The sequence below is a fragment of the Oncorhynchus mykiss genome, chromosome 15 (genome assembly GCF_057628025.1).
Source record: "Oncorhynchus mykiss isolate SJ-2025 chromosome 15, ASM5762802v1, whole genome shotgun sequence".
Classification (NCBI taxonomy): Eukaryota; Metazoa; Chordata; class Actinopteri; order Salmoniformes; family Salmonidae; genus Oncorhynchus; species Oncorhynchus mykiss.
The window spans coordinates 49,754,780-49,774,723 of NC_143036.1; the positions used below are offsets into that span (position 1 = coordinate 49,754,780).

Sequence of the window (19,944 nt, forward strand, 5' to 3'; positions counted from 1 at the left end):
TTCACTGTTGAATCAAATTGCAAATGCACTGTCCATTTGCAATATGTTTCAATGGGCATTTACCATCACGAATTTGTCATGCTCAAAAATACTGCAGAAATACTAAATTGACTGGCCTGATGAACTCGGGATGGCTGGGCAGTGATTCTGGTTCCTCTCCATCGCTCATTGGGGTTGATTTCAGAATGTCACTTTGGTGATGGTACCTCACTGTTTAAACACATTGCAAATGTACAAAAGTCAACTAGCAAGTCAGTGTCCATAAGTCAGTTAGATGTCATTCTGACACCAAACTGATACCATCTGACACCAAACCCAATTTTTCCAACTCGCTTAGAAGCCAACTATCACCTATTTCAGAGCAGGCACATAATTCACAGCGCCTTCAGTTTAAAACATAGTAAAATGTAAAACATGTACTTACGTTCTAGCTGCGGGTTCAGTTCTGACATTATGTTTAGACCTATGTGAGGCAACCCCGAATCCCGAGTTTCGGCTCGATAGGTCATTCGGTGCCCGATAAGACCTTAATTGGTGCTGAAATTCCACCTTTTTCCATTTCTTGCTACGGGGTCCTTTAATGAGCTATCGGACAGAAACGTTGGGGTTTGTCTCTATGGGCCGAGTCGGTTTCAATGCTCCTAGTCTTGCGACTAGACACAATTAATTGAAGTCATTGCAAATGTACGAGGCTGTTTCTCGGTCCGAGAACCTTCTAGAGCCATGTAACACACCACGCACTATCAACCCGAGGTCTAGAACAGGTTTCTAAAGTTTCAGAACTCTAGGTCTGTCCGTTCTTTTTTAGTTCAAACAAAGGTAACTATTGAAGGCACTGTCTGTCTCTACGCACTACTGTGTCCCTCTCTCCTAGCTGTGTGTGTGTGATTTTTTTTATTTGAAAATTTATGGGAGACATTACTGATTTACATTTCATGGGGATTGCCTAATCACACATAGACCTCATAGTTGCCTGATGGATTGTCATTGAAGACAGGTTCATAAGGCATTATTAACCCACATAGGCTCTAGGTTGAATTTAGGGGAGCAGGCAATGCATTCCTATGGGGAGAGATGTCATTGTAATCTGTGAGATCAAAAAACCCTGTTTTACTGTTAAGGGTTAATGCCACATGGTCAAGGTTAGGCTTGCACAGATCGGGAGGACCTCAGGAACGTTCCTCAGGTCAAATTGTGCTTCCCACCCTAAAGGTTCTCCCACTGTCACCCAAAAGCAAATGAAAATTAGGCCCAGGCTTCATTATGGGCCTACTTTTTCTCATGGTCGCTGCGCTTAGACCGACCGAGCTACATTCAAGCGGGCATCTCGTTGAACTCTGCACAGCCTAGAGGTGATGGTGATACCATTGCAGGCTCTGAGTGTCTTTAAGCACCGCACTTTGTCACTCCATCCTTGCTGTGTGTGTGTGTGTGTGTGTGTGTGTGTGTGTGTGTGTGTGTGTGTGTGTGTGTGTGTGTGTGTGTGTGTGTGTGTGCGTGTGTGTGTGTGAGAGCTTTTCTTTGACATCTGTTGGGAGAAATTACTGATTTACAGGTCATGAGGGTTGCCTAATAACACATGAAGTTTTGAAAAGATCAGACCTTTTTAACCCTTCAAAACATCATCTATGACACCATTTTAAGGTACTTCCGGTTTACACAGGAAGCTGAAAGTGAACACATATCCTCCTTAGGGTAGGAACTTATAGAATTTTGAGTTGTAAGTCTTTACGTTAAGAACTGTCTTATTTACGGAGGGTTTAGTGAGTGTGTGTTATTTCAGAAAATCACAGAAAATCACAGAAATCTCGCAGAGCTCCGAAGCACACTTTAAAAAGATTTGCATGAACACGCTGCAACTGGATCTGTAACTTTAAAAAACAAACACCTATTTCTGAACATCACCAATTTGACATTGTACGATTTCTCTTAAATGACTAGAGATAAATGGCTGGTTCTTTTTTTTTACACCGTAGGTTCATTTACTTTTACGTGAAGCGGAAAAATTAATGCTCTATTTTAATTTTTGACCTTAAATCCCAGAACAATGGCCATAAGTCAAAAACCGTTGACGCCTAGAGGCCATCTTGTTCGGGGCCAACTGCCCATTATGCCAAACCTATGCTCACCAAGTTTCGTCTTCGAAATCTTTTCCGTTTAGGAGATAAGACAACTTCGTGATTGGTGATGTTTTGTACATTTCAATATGATTCCATTCGCCCTCTTGTGGGGTTTACCGGTAGAGTGGAAAAATTACCAAAATGTGAAAATTGTATAAAATGGAAACCGAATGTCCGAGAGAGTTCATTTGATGACTTCCTGGAAGATCCGCCCCTGCTGCACGGCCCGACGCCGTCCGCGAATTTTAGAAAAGTTGGCGGACGTTTGCAATGTGGACTTTCTCACTAACCATATGGCAAATGTAAAAATCTTCCCTTAAGGTATGGTATGCTTTTTTCGAAAAGTTTTAAAAAAATCGGACACATCGGTTGCATTAAGAACCAGTGTATCTTTAATTAAATGTAAAACATGTATCTTTCGTCAAAGTTTATGATGACTATTTCTGTTATATGACGTGGCTCATTGTAATTACTCCGGATAATTTGGAGGCATTTCTGAACATGCGCCAATGTAAACCGAGTTTTATGGATTTACATATGCATATTATCGAACAAAACATAAATGTATTGTGTAACATGTCCTATGACTGTCATCTGATGAAGACTATCAAAGGTTAGTGATTACTTTTATCTCTAATTCTGCTTTTATGACTCTATCTTTGGCTGAGAAAAATGGCTGTGTGTTTTTTTGGATTTGGTTTTGATTTAACAAATATATGTTGTGTTTTCGCTGTAAAACCTTTTAAAATCGGACACGATGGGTAGATTAACAAGATGTTTATCTTTCATTTGCTGTATTGGACTTGTTAATGTGTGAAAGTTAAATATTTCTAAAAAATATTTTTGAATTTCTAGCGCTGCATTTTCAGTGGAATGTTGGGGGGGGGGGTTCCGTTAGCGGAACAGAGTACATCAAGACCTTCTTGAGATGCAAGCAAATGGCTTCAGGCTATCCTGCATCGGTCACAGATCAAGAGAGCAAAGAAAGGTACATGCAAGACTACCACAAATCATTTTAGAGCTATTCTCGTTGTTAATCCCACCAAAGTGTCCGATTTCAAATAGGCTTTTCAGCGAAAGCACTACAAACGATTATGTTAGGTCTCCACCAAACCACAATAAGCACAGCCATTTTCCAGCAAAATATAGCATTCACAAAAAGCATGAATAAAGATAAGATTAATCACCAACCTTGAATTATCTTCATCAAATGACACTCATAGGACTTCATGTTACACAATGCATGCATGTTTTGTTTGATAAAGTTCATATTTATATAAAAAAATCTGAGTTTACATTGACACGTTAGATTCACTAGTTCCAAAAACATCAAGTGATTTTGCATAGCCACATCGTTTCAACAGAAATACTCATCATAAATGTAGATGATAATACAAGTTATACACATGGAATTATAGATATACCTCTCCTTAATGCAACCGCTGTGTCAGATTTCAAAAAGGTTTACGGAAAAAGAAACCCATGCAATAATTTGAGACGGCGCTCAGAACAGTAGCCAAATTAGCCTCCATGTTGGAGTCAACAGAATCCAGAAAATACATGATAAATGTTTCCTTACCTTTGATGAACTTCATCAGAATGCAGTCCTAGAAATCCCAGGTCCACAATAAATGCTTGATTTGTTCGGAAATGTCTGTTATTTATGTCCAATTAGCTACTTTGGTTAGCACGTTTGGTAAACAATTCCAAAGTCACAAATCGCGTTGACTATAACGTGACGAAATGTCCAAATGTTCCGTAACAGTCAGTAGAAACATGTCAAACGAACATACTGAATCAAGCTTTAGAATGTTGTTTAAATATATCTTGAATAACGTTCCAACCGGAGAATTAGAATTACTTCAGATGAGCGGTGGAACGCAAGTCCTTCCCCTGTGAACGTGCCTGGTGAAAGCATGGTCCACTCATGGCTGTGGTGACTATTTCCTGTGTCAATCGACCCCCCTTCACATTAGAGTCATCAGACAAAGTTCTATTGACTGCTGACATCTAGTGGAAGATGTAGGAAGTGAAAACTCATCCATATCTCGCTGTAATTTCAATGAGACCTTAGTTGAAAATCTGCCACCTCCAGAAAAAAACAGGAAGTGGAATTTCTCAGGTTTTTGCCTGCTATATGAGTTCTGTTATACTCACAGACATAATTCAAACAGTTTTAGAAACTTCAGTGTTTTCTATCCAATACTAATAATAATATGCAAATATTAGCAACTATGACTGAGGAGCAGGCCATTTGATATGCGCACCTTTCATCCAAGCTAGTCAATACTGCCCCTGCAGCCATAAAAAGTTAAAGACCCCGAAGAATTTTGGGAATTTGTTTTTTTGAGTCAAGACATTGCCCTGGTGCAATGGAGGCGCAACAAGAAGTGGGTTCTACCCCCGGTTAATGTAAATGTGTTTCTTGCAGCATTTACCACGGCCTATGGCCGACTTGAATGATACTCCCTCATGGATCAGCTTCAGAGGCGGGTTCTTTACCACGACACAGACTCTGTGGTCAACGTCAGGGGCGGCAGGGTAGCCTAGTGGTTAGAGCGTTGGACTAGTAACCGGAAGGTTGCGAGTTCAAACCCCCGAGCTTGGTACAAATCTGTCGTTCTGCCCCTGAACAGGTGTTAACCCACTGTTCCTAGGCTGTCATTGAAAATAAGAATTTGTTCTTAATTGACTTGCCTAGTTAAATAACGGTAAAAAAAAAAGTTTGTTAACAAGTCATTTGTGGAGTGGTTGAAAAACGAGTTTTAATGACTCCAACCTGTGTAGGTTGACGCCTCACAAATCCTCAATTGGCAGCTTTATTAAATAGTAACCGTAAACTTCTGACTTCAACTGTAATATATACTGTATATAAACTAAAGTTTTCGGTCATAAACTAAACTAAACTAACTTCGGTCATTTAGAGATTTGTGTTTTGAAAAAAAAAAAAAAATGTCATTAAAATAACATCAAATTGATTAGAAATACAGTGTAGACATTGTTAATGTTGCAAATGACCATTGTAGCTGGAAACGGCAGATTTGTTAATGGAATATCTACATAGGCATACAGAGGCCCATTATCAGCAACCATCACTCCTGTATTCCAATGGCACGTTGTGTTAGCTAATCCAAGTTTATAATTTTAAAAGGCTAATTGATCATTATAAAACCCTTTTGCAATTATGTTAGCACAGCTGAAAACTGTTGTTCTGATTAAAGAAGCAATAAAACTGGCCTTCTTTATACTAGTTGAGTATATGGAGCATCAGCATTTGTGGGTTTGATTAAAGTCTCAAAATGGTCAGAAACAAAGAACTTTCCTCTGTAACTCGTCAGTCTATTATTGTTCTGAGAAATGAAGGCTATTCCATGCGAGAAATTTCCAAGAAACTGAAGATCTGGTACAAAGCCGTTTACTTCTCCCTTCACAGAACTGGGCAAACTGGGAGGCCCCAGTGCACAACTGAGCAAGAGGACAAGTACATTTGAGTGTCTAGTTTGAGAAACAGACGCCTCACAAATCCTCAATTGGCAGCTTTATTAAATAGTAACCGCAAAACACCAGTCTCAACGTCAACAGTGAAGAGGCGACTCCAGGATGCTGGCCTAGGCAGAGTTGCAAAGAAAAAGCCATAACTCAGACTGGCAAATAAAAATAAAAGATTAAGATGTGCAAACAGACACTGGACAGAGGAAGATTGGGAAAAAAGTTAAATAGACAGACAAATCTAAGTTTGAGGTTTTCGGATCACAAAGAAGAACATTGGCGAGACGCAGAAAAACATTATGCTGGAGGAGTGCTTGACGCCATCTGTCAAGCATGGTGGAGGCAATGTGATGGTCTGGGGGTGCTTTGGTGGTGGTAAAGGGGGAGATGTTTACAAGGTAAAAGCCTTCCTCCTTCAAGATCCATATCCCTCCATTTTGCAACGCCATACCCTGTGGATGACGCTTAAATGGAGCCAATTTCTTCCTACAACAGGTTAATGACCCAAAGCACAGCTACATACTATGTAATAACTAACTAGGGAAGAAGCAGTCAGCTGGTGCTCTGTATGTAATGGAGTGGCTAGCACAGTCACTGGATCTCAACCCTTTTGAGCTGTTGTGGGAGCAGCTTGACCCTATGGTATGTAAGAGGTGCCCATCAAGCCACTCCAACTTGTGGGAAGTGCTTCAGGAAGCATGGGGTGAAATCTCTTCAGATTATTTTAACAAATTGACAACTAGAATGCCAAAGATCCGAAAGGCTGCAAATGGAAGATTCGTTGACGAAAGCAAAGTTTGAAGGACAAATGTATTATTTAAATAAAAATCATTATTTATTATCTTGTCAACATCTTGACTAGATTTCCTATTCCTTTTGAAACTAATTTCATGTATGATTTCATGCAAAACAAAGACACTTCTAAGTGACCCCAAACTTTTGAACGTAGTGTATGTGTGTGTGTGTGCGCCCACACACACACGCACACGCACACACACACACACACACACACACACACACACACACACACACACACACACACACACACACACACACACACACACACACACACACACACACACACACACATATGTATATGCCTCAGGCCTTTGTGAATAGCTCTAAAGAAAGTTTCTATAGCTCTGCTCAGTGGGCAGCCCAGCAGGGCGTCGTCCCGGGTTATGTTCTCTACACCATTGTGCATGCTCAGTCCCCTCCTGTACTCCCTTTTCACTTATGACTGTATGGCCATGCACAACTCCAACACCATCATTAAGTTTGCAGATGACACAACGGTGTAGGGCCTGATCACGACAACGACGAGCAAGCCTATAGGGGAAGTTCAGAGAGCTGGCCGTGTGGTGCCAGGACAAAAACCTCTCCGTCAACGTTATCAAGACAAAGGAGATGATTGTGGACTACAGGAAAAGGAGGACCGAGCACACCCCATTCTCATCGATGGGGCTGTAGTGGAACAGGTTGAGAGTTTCATGTTCCTTGGTGTCCACATCACCAACAAACTAACATGGTCCAAGCACACCAAGACAGTCGTGAAGAGGGAAAAACCTATTCCCCCTGAGGAGACTGAAAAGATTTGGCATGTGTCCTTAGAGCCTCAAAAGATTGTACCTGACTGGTTGCATCACTGCCTGGTATGGCAACTGCTTGGCCTCCGACAGCAAGGCACTACATCACTGGGGCCAAACGTCTTGACATCCAGGACCTCTATACCAGGCGGTGTCAGAGGAAGGCCCTAACAATTGTCAAAGACTCCAGCCACCCTATCCATAGACTGTTCTCTCTGCTACCGCACGGCAAGCTGTACCGGAACTCCAAGTCTCGGTCCAAGAGGCGTCTAAACAGCTTCTATCCCCAAGCCATAAGACTCCTAAACATCTAATCAAATGGCTTACGCTGCTGCTACTCTGTGTTTATTATCTATGCAAAGTGACTTTAATAACTCTACCTACATGTACATATTACCTCGACTAACCGGTGCCCCCGCACATTGACTCTGTACCGGTACCCTCAGTATAAAGACTCATTATTGTTATTTTACTGCTGCTCTTCAATTATTTGTTACTTTTATTTATTTATTTTTTCTTAACTGCATTGTTGGTTAACGGCTTGTAAGTAAGCATTTTACTGTAAGGTCTACCTGTTGTAGTCAGTGATGTGACAAAACATTTGATTAGATTTGAAGAAAAAGTTGTACTCAAAAATAATATTCTTTGCATATGTGTGCTAATATTTTTTACATTTGCCAGGCACAGCTCTTTCAATGTCAGAGGAGTCAAACATATTTTCATTTATGAGCTGCATGGAAGTTTAATTTATTTTCCATGAAATGTTTCCAACATCTAGGTGCCAGTGTGCTTTGACACATTTATATTCCCATTTAGCTCCTCCTAGCCTCACAACATTTCATCTCTTTAGAAAAGGCAAATAATGCTAATTTGCACTCCCCACTAAAATTCACAAAATGTTTCCGCTGCCAAAATGACACTTGCTTTCAAATGACAAAGTGCTCCCCCGCTAAGGTGCATCATTGTCAGAGTAATGTTTTCTCCTGTCATGCTTTAGGTCAGCATGCTGCCTCTATAAGGCACTTTTAATCGGAGGATGGAATCATTGTAAAGGCTGAGCAACAATGAGTCCGTCCTCCTATTTCTCACTCAGCTATGGCTCCTCTCTATATAACCCTGTGTGATGGACCAGCAGAGACCCTTCCCGTAGAGTCCCTCGACCCTTGACCTATGTGTCTGCTCTGCTCTACCATATTCAAGCCTACAACATATTCTGGACTCTGAACCTCTGGCCTTGGCGAAATGGCCAGCAGCATGGGTGGGAGAGAGAGTGTTTGGAATAGACTCCAACGGGAGGCGAAGATCTCAGAGTCATTTAAAGGTAGGGAGGGAGAGATAGAGAGTTTGATCAGATTCTCCAGGCCAACCATTTTGTATTCTCCCCCTGCCTCTTGTCCTATCCACACAAACACATGCACGCTCCATCCCCACCCACCCACACACTGGTTCGGTCCAGGATCCTTCCTGCCTAGGAGTGGTTTTGTCACATCCTGAGGCACGATGCGTGAATCTCCTGGCTTCTCCCATTGGCTCCTTGAGACAGCCGGTGGGCATCAATCTCTGGGCTGTTGGCGTTGGCTGGGGCCCAGCCCGTTTACCAGACCAATTACAGGAGAGGGGAGAGAATGTGTCACGCATTCTCACATGTAGAGAGGGGAGTGGTCTGTCTAAGGAGAAGAGAGAAGAGGGGAGGATAGAAGAGGAGGAGAGGAGTGGTTGGTCTAAGGGGATGAAAGTGGAGAGGAAGGGAGGGGGAGGACAATGGGAGGAATAGAGGAGAAGACGACAGGAGAGCCCAGGGCCTCTGTTCTCAGCAGTGTAAAAGGCTATGATTGCCTACACAAGGGGTGTCAAACTAATTTAAATCAAATCAAATGTTATGTCACATGCGCCGAATACAACAGGTGTAAACCTTACCGTGAAATGCTTACTTACAAGCCCTTAACCAATAATGCAGTTCAAATATTTACTAAATAAACTAAAGTAAAAAAATCTAATCAAATCAAAAAGTAACAAGAAAATTACATAACAATAGCGAGGTTACCGGTACAGAGTCAATGTGTGGGGGTACAGGTTAGTTGAGGTAATTTGTGAAGTGACTATGCTTACATAATAAATAGCGAGTAGCATAGCAGCAGTGTAAAAACAAAAGGGGGTGGGGGGGGGGGGGGGTTCAATGTAAATAGTCCGGGTGGCCATTTAATTAATTGTTCAGCAGTCTTATAGCATAGGGGAAGAAGTTGTTAAGGAGCCTTTTGGTCCTAGACTTGGCGCTCCGGTACCGCTTGCTGTGCGTTAGCAGAGAAAACAGACTATGACTTGGGTGACTGGAGTCTTTGACAATTTTTGGGCCTTCCTCTGTCACCGCCTAGTGTATAGGTCCTGGATGTCAGGAAGCAAAATACAATTGCAATTGGCTCAGAACAGGGCAGCATGGCTGGTCCTCGGATGTACACCGGGAGCTAATATTAATAATACGCATGTCAATCTCTCCTGGCTGAAAGTGGAGGAGAGATTGACTTCATCACTACTTTTATTTATGAGAGGTATTGACATGTTGAATGCACCTAGCTGTCTGTCTTAACTACTGGCACACAGCTTGGACACCCATTAATACCCCACAAGACATGCCACAAGAGGCCTCTTCACAGTCCCCAAGTCTAGAACAGACTATGGGAGGCACACAGTACTACACAGAGCAGTGACTACATGGAACTCTATTCCACATCACATCAAATCACCCCCAGACCAACTGATGCAAGCAGTAAAATACAGATTAAACTGATAAAAATACACCTTATGGAACAGTGGGGACTGTGAAGCAACACAAACATTGGCACAGACACACACACACACACACACACGGATTTAGTAGATATGTGGTAGTGGTGGAGTAGGGGTCTAAGGGCACACAGTGTGTTGTGAAATCTGTGAATGTTTTTAAAATTGTATAAACTGCCTTAATTTTGCTGGACCCCAGGAAGTCCCCAGGAAGTCCTGCTTTGGCAGCAGCTAATTGGGATCCATAGTAAATACAATACCCTCTGTAGCGATGCCGAGCAGTTGCAACCGGTCAGGATGCTCTCGAAGGTATAGCTGTAGAACTTGATCTACAGGATCTGGGGACCCATGCCAAATTTTTCAAGTCTCTTGAGGGGGAAAGTGTGTTGTTGTACCCTATTCACAACTGTCTTGGTGTGTTTGGACCATGATAGATTGTTGGTGATGTGGACAACAAGGATCTTGAAACTCTTGAATCAGCTTTTTTTTGTCTTGCTCGCATTGAGGGAGAAGTTGTTGTCCTGGCACCATACTGCCATGTTTCTGACCTTCTCCTTATAGGCTGTCTCATCGTTGTTGGTGATCAGGCCTACCCCTGTTGTGTTGTCAGCAAACGTATTGATGGTGTTGGAGTCGTGCTTGTCCACTCTGTCTTGGGTGAACAGGGAGTACAGAAGGGGTCTTAGCACGCACCCTTCAGGGGCCAAAGTGTTGAAATGCTTCAGTCTGGTTTTAGACCCCATCATAGCACTGAGACTGCACTTGTGAAGGTGGTAAATAACCTTTTAACCTTTCTAGCGCAGGCGTTCCACTAGCGGAACCCCTCGACAACATTCCGCTGAAAAGGCAGTGCGCGAAATTAAAAAATATTTTTTTGAAATATGTAACTTTCACACATTAACAAGTCCAATACAGCAAATGAAAGATAAACATATTGTTAATCTACCCATCATGTCCAATTTCAAAAATGCTTTACAGCAAAAGCACAACATATGATTATGTTAGGTCATAGCTAAGTCAATAAAACACACCGCCATTTTTCCAGCCAAAGATAGGAGTCACAAAAAGCAGAAATGTAGATAAAACGAATCACTAACCTTTGATGATCTTCATCAGATGCCACTCATAGGACATCATGTTGCACAATACATGTATGTTTTGTTCGATAATGTGCATATTTATATCCAAAAATTTCAGTTTAAATTGGCGCGTTACATGCAGTTGTCACACCCTGACCATAGTTTGCTTTGTATGTTTCTATGTTTTGTTTGGTCAGGGTGTGATCTGAGTGGGCATTCTATGTTGTGTGTCTAGTTTGTCTGTTTCTGTGTTTGGCCTGATATGGTTCTCAATCAGAGGCAGGTGTTAGTCATTGTCTCTGATTGGGAACCATATTTAGGTAGCCTGTTTGGTGTTGGGTTTTGTGGGTGATTGTCTCCTGTGTCAGTGTTTGTACCACACGGGACTGGTTTCGGGTTTTCACATTTATTGTTTTGTAGTTTGTTCAAGTATAGTTTTTTCTTATTAAAAAACCATGAACTTCAACCACGCTGCGTATTGGTCCGCCTCTCCTTCGACGGAAGAACCCCGTTACAGCAGTAATGTTTTGATTCCAAAACATACAGTGATTTTGCAGAAATATTCATAATAAACATTGATAAAAGATACAAATGTTATTCACATAATTAAAGATAGACTTCTCCTCAACCTCTCTAGGGTAGGGGGCAGTATTCGCAATTTTGGATGAAAAGCATGCCCAAATTAAACGTCCTGCTACTCGGCAGATTCATTGTTGCAGGGGACTTTAACATAAGTAATTTGAGGGCTGTGCTCCCGAATTACTATCAACGCATTGACTGTCCAACTCGCTGAAATTCACTCTTGGCATAAGTGGCAGAGACCTCTAACAATCACTGATTTAAAAAAAAGACAGTCACATCGCAGACACAAAAGCCGCCTAACGGACAGGCTAAACACTTTTTTCTCACACTTCAAGCATAACAGCTCTGAGCTGCCGAGGAAAGCCCCTGAAGACAATGATGGCTACTTGCTTACGGTGTCCATGGAGGATGTATTCAAGTAATTTAAACGTGTTAACCCTTTTATGGCTGCCGGCCTAGACAGTATCCCTAACCGTGCCCTCGGAGCATGTGCAGACAAGCTAGCTGATGTGTTTCCAGACGTTTTTAATCCCTCGCTTTCACAAGCCATTATCCCCACCTGCTTCAAGATGTCCCCCAAGAAATTGAAAGTACACCACATAACCAAATGTATGTGACACCTGTTTGTTGACATCTCATTCCAAAATCATGGACAATAATATGGATCCCCCCACCCCCCATACTGCTGCTATAACAGCCTCCACTTTTATGGGAAGGCTTTCCACTAGATGTTCAAACTTTGCTGCAAGGACTTGCTTCAATTTAGCCACAAGAGCAATAGTGAGGTCGGGCAGTGATGTTGGACGATTAGGTCTGGCTCGCAGTCGCCGTTCCAGTTCATCTCAAAGGTATTCAATGGGGTTGATTTCATGGCTCTGTGCAGGCCAGTCAAGTTCTTCATCACCGATCTCAACAAACCATTTCTCCATGGACCTTGCTTTGTGCACTGGGGCATTGTCATGCTGAAACATGAAAGGGCCTTCTCCAAACTATTGCACAGAGTCATCTTAGAATGTCGTTGTATGCTGTAACTAAGAATTTCCTTCACTGGAACTAAGAGGTCAAGCCAAATTCGTCCGACGGACTGCCACATGGTCAAGCATGATTCATCACCCCAGAGAATGCGTTTCCACTGCTCCAGAGTCCAATGGTGGCGAGCTTTACATGGAACCCAAACCGGCTGCGCGCGTGTGCCATTGTGCATACATTTATTTTGCCCCGCCACACCAAACGCGATCAAAACACGCAGGTTAAAATATCAAAACAAACTCTGAACCAATGACATTAATTTGGGGACAGGTCGAAAAGCATTAAACATGTATGGCAATTTAGCTAGTTGGCTTGCACTTGCTAGCTAAAATTAATTTGTCCTATTTAGCTAGCTTGCTGTTGCTAGATCATTTGTCCTGGGAAATAAACATTGAGTTGTTATTTTACCTGAAATGAACAAGGACCTCTACTCCGACAATTAATCCACACATAAAACGGCCAACTGAATCGTTTCTAGTCATCTCTCCTCCTTACAGGCTTTTTCATCTTTGAACTTATATGGTGATCGCATCTAAACTTTCATTGTATTACCACAACAACAGGCAACAAAGTTCGTCTTTCAATCACCCACGTGGGTATAACCAATGAGGAGATGGCACGTGGGTACCTGCTTCTATAAACCATGGGAGATGGGAGAGGCAGGACTTTCAGTGCGATCCGCGGAATGACTTCTATTTTAGCCCTTGGCTTCCCAGACGCTCGTTGGCGTGCGCATGCATTGTGTGTGTGCATTATTTGAATAACATGGATTTCTACATTTATTTTGCGACGCTCGCGAAAGCGACGTGTCCGGTCTGGTCAGCATGTTACACCACTCCGGTCTGACGCTTGGCATTGCATATGATGATCTTAGGCTTGTGTGCAGCTACTCGGCCATCGCAACCCATTTCATGAAGCTCCCGACGAACAGTTATTTTGCTAAAGTTGCTTGCAAAGGCAGTTTGGAACTCGGTAGTGAGTGTTGCAACCGAGGACAGACAGCACTCGGTGGACCCGTTCTGTGAGCTTGTGTGGCCTAAACGTTTCCACTTCACAATAACAGCACTTACAGTTAACTGGGGAAGCTCAAGCAGGTCAAAAATTTGACCAACAATTGTTGGAAAGGTGGCATCCTATGATGTTGAAAGTCACTGAGCTCTTCAGTAAGGGCATTCTACTGCCAATGTTTGTCTATGAAGATTTCATGGCGGTGTGCTCGATTGTATATGGCTGAAATAGCCAATCCACTAATTTGAAAATGTGTTCACACCATTTTGTATATATAATTTAACTGAACTGAAGGATTACGGACACGTAGCACTCACAACCGTCTTCATTAAGTGCTACGAGAGGCTAGACAAAGACCACATCACCTCCTCCCTCCATGATACACTCTCACACTCTCATAAACTCTCTCTAATTTGCATACTGCCTGACAGATCCACAGACGACACAATCGCCATTGCAATACACACTGCCCTCATCCATCAAAAGGAATGCATATGTGACCCGATTCAGGAAACTAGGCGAATGTCGCAAGTCATGACTTCACAGGAGAGCTGTTTGAACATAAAACATATATTTTTTATCAATGTCTGTTTTTTTTGTCAGAAATGTCTTCTTGAACATGTGAACTTTCATGGCACCTGTAAATCTGCATAAAATTGTTAATTTATGAGCCTTGTTGGTTTAGCCACAGAAAAAGCGAGCAAACTTCCCGCTAGTCATGATTGGCTGAGATAATGAGTAGATTGGACATTTGGTGTTTGCCAAAAGGCATGTGAGAGACTCCCCAAACATAGGGTAGAAGGTACTCTGGTCAGATGATACTAAAATTGAGCTTTTTGGCCATCAAGGAAAACGCTATGTCTGGCGCAAATCCAACACCTCTTATCACCCCGAGAACACCCTCCCCACAATGGCAGCATCATGCTGTGGGGATGTTTTTCATCAGCAGGGACTGGGAAACCACTCAGAATTGAAGGAATGATGATTGGCTCTAAATACAGGCAAATTCTGGTCTTCCAGAGATTTGAGACTAGGACAGAGGTTCACCTTCCAGCAGGACAATGACCCTAATCATACTGCTAAAGCAACACTTGAGGGGTTTAACTTCTTGCTGATCAGTTGGACGCTAGTATCTCATTTCGACAACTTCCGAGATCACAAGTGCAATGCATCAAAATAAAGCTTAACTTGTTGTTAATCCAGCCGTCGTGTTTCAAAAAGGCTTTACGGCGAAAGCAAACCATGTGATTATCTAAGGACACGACATCTGAGTAGTGATATAATATATGCCTTACCTTTGAAGATCTGCTTCTGTTGGCACTCCAAAAGGTCCCAGTTACATTACAAATGGTCCTTTCATTCCATTCCACTCCTTCTTTATATCCATAAAAACTCAGTTTAGCTGGCGCGTTTCAGTCAATAATCCACTCGGATTACGTCCTTCAAAATGCAGACAAAATGAATCCCAAACATTACCAATAAACTTATCCAAACAAGTCAATCAACGTTTAAAATCAAACCTTAGGTACCCTAATACGCAAATAAACGATCAAAGACAATCATTATTGTCTTTATCGGAGAAAAATACCAAAGAAATTGCTCTCATTCACACGCTTGGAAACACTTCAGCCAAAATGGGAGCCACCTAGAAAAACTACAATTTCTGGCTCATTTTTCCTAAAAACCAGCCTGAAACTCTTTCTAAAGACTGTTGACATCTAGTGGAAGCCCTAGGAACTGCAATTGGGCACGATTTCGCCCGATTATAAAAGTGCCAGCCATTGAAATCAGTGGTAGGATGAATTTCCTTTTTTATTAATGGTTTGTCCTCGGGTTTCGCCTGCCATTTCAGTTATTTTATACTCACAGACATTATGTTAATTAACAGTCGTAGAACCTTTAGAGTGTTTTCTATCCAAATCTACCAATTATTTACACATCCTAGCTTCTTGGCCTGAGTAGCAGGCAGTTTACTCTGGGCACGCTTTTCATCCGGACGTCAAATTACCGCCCCCTATCCCAAAGAAATTAAGGAAACTTTCAGGGAAAAGATAAGTGGAAAATTTACTTAAGGTGTTTTATGCAACCGGGCCCTGTCCTGTAATTTACCATTCCGTACTGTACTCTACTGTGCTCTACTGTACTAAATTGTGTCGTAATGTACTGTGATTTTCAATCTTGTGAAAAATATTCTAAATACTTATGAATAGTTCATATTTGGATCTGGTCTGCACTGACCAAATGTGTACGTGTTAGGAGGCAGTTATTATTGGTTATTCATCAGGTGCTGTTATCCATAGCTAAAATAGATTAACAACAACATATCACAGTCATATCTCAACAAAAAAATGATATGTAACCATAACTGAGAATGTTGTTGTAGTTGAACTGATCTTTTGGTTTATGCTGTAGGGTGGACTATATTGAACATAGTCTATCTAGACATATTGTGTCTATACTGAGCAAAAATATAAACATAGTTCATATAATGAAATCAATAAATTGAAAGAAATTCATTAGGCCATAATCTATGGATTTTGCATGCCTGAGCAGGGGTGCAACCATGGGTGGGCCTGGGAGGTGTTTTACAGTAGGGAAATAAACATTACATTCTCTGACACCTGCTCTGGTGTAAATTGCTGCACACTCCCTCAAAACTTGAGAGATCTATGGCATTGTGTTGTGTGACTTAACTTCATTGAGCATCTAAAGTGCACCTGATGTCAACGTCTGGAAAATAGATCTAGACGTCAATTTGCTTACTGGGAGCAGTTCAATCCCCTAGGTGACCACCATCTCCTCACTAGCTCTACTTGTAGTGGTATGCAAAGGCAGGTGATGGTTGTTCTACCAAAGCACACAGTTTGATTAAAGATGGACCAACACTACTGCCAGCTCCAATACAGAAGTGGCACTGGAGTGTAGCTGGGTGATCTGTGTATTCATTGAAGTTAATGTGATTGCTGAGGAGCTGGTCTCTCACTCTCTCTTTCTCCATCTCTCCCTTCCTCTCTCTCTCCACATTAATCAGAGGAATACATCCACTGGCTGAAGAGTGGGAGAATAGAGGACTGGGAAAACGTTATGGGCAAATCAAATTTTATTTGTCACATACACGGATGTAGCGAAATGAGGAGGACCTGTCACTCTCTAAATGTGGTCCGAGAGAGGCAAGAGGATAGCTACACATACGAAAACACCATTTCCCCCTTATGGTAGGGAAATTAACATTAAATTCTCTGGCAACAGCATTGGTGGATATTGCTACACACTCCCTCAAAACGTGAGACATCTGTGCCATTGTGTTGTGTGACATAACTCTTACGGTCCGCAGCACAAGGTGCACCTGTGTAATTATCTTCTTGATCATGCTGTTTAATCAGCTGCCACACCTATCAGGTGGAAGAGACATCTAAAAGCTCACAAACCTTTTTTTATGCCCAGAAAATAAGTAATTTCAAGGTCCAGAAAATGTGTTTTCAACATCTGGAAATTGGTTGTTTTTTTGTCGTCCGGAAAATAATGTTTTTCACCTTTAATTGAGCATCTAAAGTGCACCTGATGTCAACGTCTGGGAGCAGTTCAATCCCCTAGGTGACCACCATCTCCTCACTAGCTCTACTTGTTGTGGTATACAAAGGCATGGTTGTTCTACCAAAGCACACAGTTTGATTAAAGATGGACCAACACTACTGCCAGCGCCAATACAGAAGTGGCACTGGAGTGTAGCTGGGTGATCTGTGTATTCATTAAAGTTAATGTGATTGCTGAGGAGCTGGTCTCTCACTCTCTCTTTCTCCCTCTCTCCCTTCCTCTCTCTCTCTCCACATTAATCAGAGGAATACATCCACTGGCTGAAGAGTGGGAGAATGGAGGACAGGGAAAACGTTTTGGGCAACTACAGAGTGATGAACGACCCTTTCAGATGAGGTGTTCCGAGAGAGGCAGAAGGTTAGCTACACATACAGAAATGCTGTTTCCCCCTTTCCTGGCTCCACTCCACTCTCGCCAGACAGTGCCCAACACGCACACGCACACACACATGGAAAAGCCATTCTCCTGCTCTGCACACCCCGCGTCACTTGCCATATAGCATCTACAGTCCAACTGTTGAAAAACAGCCTCTGTAAAAAATGGGCCCCATTATGGCTCTGACCCTGGGTGTTCTCACCATTGACCTTCTCCCCTGATAGCTGTAACTCCCACAGGTCTCTCTCTCCTCAGGGACCTGTAGTCCATTAATGACCTCGAAGTGGCCTGTCAACGGGGCACAAAGCGGGCTCTGGGATGCATCTCAAATGGCACCCAATTCCCTTTATAGTGCACTACTCTGGTCAAAATGTGTGCACTAAATAGTGAATAGGGTGCCAATAGGAATGCAGATGGGATTCACTTTACTCTCTCAGGACTGGTCTCTGGAGGGGGTTTCTTAATGAATTAATCTGAAAAGGCAACATAATTAAACTAACTGTATTCAGTAATGTGGAGGGTAGGGTACTGGACTAGATAGATCAATAGAGATTGCCTATGTACTCATGTGCCGCAGTGGTCTAAGACACTGCATCTCAGTGCTAGAGGCGTCATTGCAGTACCTGGTTTGAATCCAGGCTGCATCACATCTGGCCGTGACTGGGAGTCCCATAGGGCGGGGCACAATTTTCCCAGCGTCGTCCGGGTTTGGCTGGGGTAGGCCGTCATTGTAAAGAATAATTTGTTCTTAACTGACTTTCCTAGTTAAATAAAAGTTCAATTAAAGATATCAATGCTTAACAGTATTTCACTGATTGAGGTATTTTCATGAGGGAAAAAAGGTGTCGCTCTCACTCTGTACCTTGACTCTGGGTTGGTTTGAGCATGACCTTTCCCATTGATTTATACTCATTTTCCCACTTTGGCAGGGCTAGTACAGGATATCATTGAACAATTGGAGAGGTAGAAGACAGCTAAATGGTGACAAAAGTTACGATGAACTGTATGTCTTTGAAGGAGGGACAAGAACTCTTCATCATAACTCTATAGACATGTCTAAACTTTTTTTTACCCAAGTGATATATGTCCAGCCTCTCTCCTCATCCTCATAATCTTTTACTATGCATTAATTTTCTGCCATTTGGGACAGAGCTGCCTCCAGAACATGATTCCTCCCAAATAAAGTCAACCTTCTTCCGACATGTCTCCTCATAGTCAGATAAACAACATCAATCTAACGGATTTGGAAACACTGATGCAAGGGACATGACAGACATAATCTGTGAGTTGGCTTTGTCAACATCCCCGACTCTCTATTACTCCCCTTGTTATGGACAACATTCCAGGACGAATTCTTGAATCACTCAGTTTGTTGTGGTATTTGAGGTAAGTATGAATATTCCAATTTAGGTAGCTCATTAGATGCTAGCTCTGCTCTTCCTTTGGGGAGCACTGGCTGTGTTTGTTTCATACCACAGATTATTTGCATGATATATTATACAGTTTTATATGCGGTGATAGGAAAATATGTGGTTTGGGGCTGCTGACATTGAGGCCTTAAGGGCGGCTTTATTTACTGCCGACATCAAAGGGCACGCTGTTTTGCCCCAATTTCTATTTCACTGTCACCAAGTTTCTCCGAGCAACTCTACCATTTCCTACATCACTCCCCCCACCGAAACAAGGCTACTACTCTGCTCTGCTTTGACATTGTACATGGTTATGTGTGTACATTGGGCATTCTCATAAACAGCGACGCCGACATTTACCAGTGTGGAGAGAGACGCATTGTATTCAAAATGTAATAAATCACATAGATCAATGTTTGATTTGGACTGCTCTGTCAGATGATTATTCATAGGTGATTAAAGTCAATATTTGACAAATCACATCAAATCACAAAACACTTTAAACAACACAACTGCAAAAATGTAGCACCACAGACTACAGTAGAATCATTCCATACATGAGGCTGAACAAGCTGAACTTCGCACCTACCACTGTCAAGGACGTATGAGGAAGCGAGACATTCCATAATACATTATAAATACATTCCAACACATATTATGGAATGTAATTAACATTTATATAAAATGTACAGTATATCACAATATATGTTAAATCCATTGAAATTAATGTATTTCAAAATATATTCTGCAATATATTACATAATGTATTTTTGAAAATATTTGTCATATATTTGACAAATATTTGGTAAATATGCATTTGTATTTTTTAGTTAACCTTTATTTAACCAGGCAAGTCAGTTAAGAACAAATTCTTATTTACAGTGATGGCCTA

General features: G+C 42.0%; 1 long non-coding RNA gene across 1 annotated transcript in view; it reads left to right on the plus strand.

Moving 5' to 3' along the window:
* Positions 1–19,944, plus strand: part of LOC149978078 (uncharacterized) — a 39,354-nt gene that overhangs the window by 11,285 nt on the left and 8,125 nt on the right. Inside the window, exon 2 of the long non-coding RNA XR_016486727.1 lies at positions 17,512–17,625. This is a non-coding gene — a long non-coding RNA (uncharacterized LOC149978078). The remainder of the gene's footprint in view (positions 1–17,511; positions 17,626–19,944) is intronic.